This window comes from Apis dorsata, unplaced genomic scaffold, assembly GCF_000469605.1.
Source record: "Apis dorsata unplaced genomic scaffold, Apis dorsata 1.3 scaffold_88, whole genome shotgun sequence".
Taxonomy (NCBI): domain Eukaryota; kingdom Metazoa; phylum Arthropoda; class Insecta; order Hymenoptera; family Apidae; genus Apis; species Apis dorsata.
The window spans coordinates 53125-55947 of record NW_006263386.1 but is presented as its reverse complement, the minus strand read 5'-3'; the positions used below and the strand labels follow the sequence as shown (position 1 = coordinate 55947).

The 2823-nt window shown below is 15.6% G+C and overlaps 1 long non-coding RNA gene across 1 annotated transcript; it reads left to right on the top strand.

Annotated features, from left to right (window-relative positions):
- The first annotated feature begins 2290 nt into the window (after positions 1 to 2290).
- On the top strand, positions 2291 to 2664 carry LOC102680243. Its single transcript, XR_421136.2, has 2 exons — positions 2291 to 2382; positions 2480 to 2664. It is a non-coding gene; the product is annotated as an uncharacterized LOC102680243 (long non-coding RNA).
- Positions 2665 to 2823: the final 159 nt, after the last annotated feature.

Sequence of the window (2823 nt, the reverse complement as noted above, 5' to 3'; positions counted from 1 at the left end):
TAATATAATATATATATAATTTTTATAGCAATTAGTAGTATTTTTTTATTTAAGCATTAAAAAGATTGAAGATATAAAATATTATTTATAATATTATTAAATTATCATGTAAATAAAATAAATTTAATTTTTATTTTTTTCTTCATTTAAATTTGATTGCAATTTATTTTTGATAATTCTAAATTATCTTTTACAATTATAAATTTTTATATCATAAAATATAATATACTAAATTTTGTATAATTATGATTTTTATAATTAATGATTATTTTTAAAAATATAATTGCATAATAAATTTATTATAAAATAACTTTTCGTTAATATTTACTTTTACAATATTAAAGTTTCTTCTTTAGATTAACAGTTTCATTTATTATAAAACTTTTCAATATTTCTAATTTTTTTATATATGATGCATTCATATTATTTCATACAGGATGTTTTATTTAAAATAAAATATCTTTTAATCTTTTAAAGAAAAATGCATAAAAAATATTCGAAAATATTCATATATAGAAATTATTTAATATAAAAACGTATATTATATATATTTTTTTATTATATTTAAATGAATGCAGAAATGAAATTAAGATTAATCTTAATTTTTTTAATAGAATCATATAATATCTTTATTAATACATTAATTGATGCAGTTTATTATTTTAAACAAAAAAAATATTAAACTATTTATGTTGAAAAATCATTAATTTAAAATAATCTATATTATAATTATAACTATATTATATTATAACTATATTATAATTAGAAATTTGTTGTATATAAAATTTATTGTATATGGAAAACATCAAGCAATACTTTACTGCTCTTCTTGTCTTTTATATAATAAGTATTACAAACTTCATATTATAATATTTCCTAGACTAGTAAATTTTCGAATCAAAACTTAAATAGCTTAATATATTTTTATAGAAAATAATGATCAACTAGTTTATGAAATTTGAATCGAGTGCATTAAAAATTATATGATTCCATTAATTGTATTTTTATATAATTGTTTTATGATCATCTACAAAAAAAATGTTCATAATATATCTTTATATATATCAAATAATTTTCGTAAGAATATTTTTTTCATAATATTTTTTATTAAAAGATATTTCACTGTTTTTATATAAAATATTTTATATTTATTACTTATTTTATTTTGTATTATTTTATATTGCTATTTATTTTTATTTTAAATAATAAGATATATAGAAATACAAATAGAAAAGATATATTTATAATTATTTTAATAAATAATCGTATGCGTATGCTGTCTAATGGCAAGTTTAAATATATAATATTTATATATTATAAATAAAATATTACATATATAAATATAAATCATATATTGTTTTTGAGGAAATTTTATTTTTAGTATTACAATGAATATATCATATATATCATATGAATATATATCATATGTAAAAAGGAATTTATTAGTAATATATAGATAAATTTTATTTTTTTAAGTTAACTAACTAAAACACATTCGAGAAAAAGACAATAAGTTTTTCATATTTTTTATTTTTTTTATTTTCAAGATTATTTTACGCTTATGTAAGATAAGTTTATTTTTTTCAAGAGGTTTATTTTTCTAATTATAATATTTATAATCATTTCATGTTCTTATTACAAAAATTAAAAATTATCAAATACAAAATTATTGTTGAAAGTTCAAATTCTTAATTTAAATTAAGAATTATAAAAATAGCAGTGTAAAAGTTCCGTTGTTAAAAAAAATGTAGAAATTTTCATATTTGATTTCTATATATAACAATATGTGAATATATTTATATTTGCTATTTAACAATTGTTAATTAACTAATTTTTAGAGGAATTTTAGTTTTCAGATTGGCTAGCTGTATCACTAAGTTTTTTATTCTATTTTTATAATGTGAAATTTTTGCTACGCAATATCTAACTAAATAATGTGTATATATATATATACATAAAAAATTTTATAAATATATGGGAATCCCAGAAAAGTTACCATTATTCATAGAGGACTATATATTTATATGGCTGTGCATTTATTATTCATTCTTGATATAGTGTTTGATTATAAATATAGTACTATTTCAATAATTTAATACTATAAATGTATTAATATAATATTTTTGTTATTAAATAATTAAAAGGTAAATATTCATTCAGTTTGTTTTATTTTTTTTTTTTTTCATAAAAAATATAAAATATAAAAGAAAAATAATATTTGAGAAATTATAAAAATGATTTTCTTATTTTAATATATTTTAATTAAATCTATTACTGTATTATGAATATTTATAGGTAAAAAAATTTTTAAATAATTTTGGAACAAATTTTATACTTAAATAAAAAAATAAAATGTCAATTGCTGATCAAGATGCTGATTGGGTAAATATCAATTATTATATATAAATGAAATTTTAATTTTTTTCTTTGCATCCTAATTAATTATAATTGTAATTAACTGTATTTTATATTTTTATAGAATGAAATGTTAAAAATTGCAAAGNNTTACAACAACAAGAATATTATGAACTTTTACCAGAATGGACAAAATATACTGCAGATGAATATAAATATTTAAGACAAAATATTGGATATGCAATTTTTGGTCCTCCATCAGAAAATAAAGAAAATAAAAATGTATATATTGAAGATAAAGAAATAGGAGAAGATGGAAAAATGAAAGATGTTACTGATGCACTTCATTATTCATCTGATGCTAACAATATTATAAATATGATTTATAAACAAGTACTTACATATGGTGAAGGATGTATAGATGAAAAAACAATATATTATGGAGTAATTTACAATATATCATTTCGT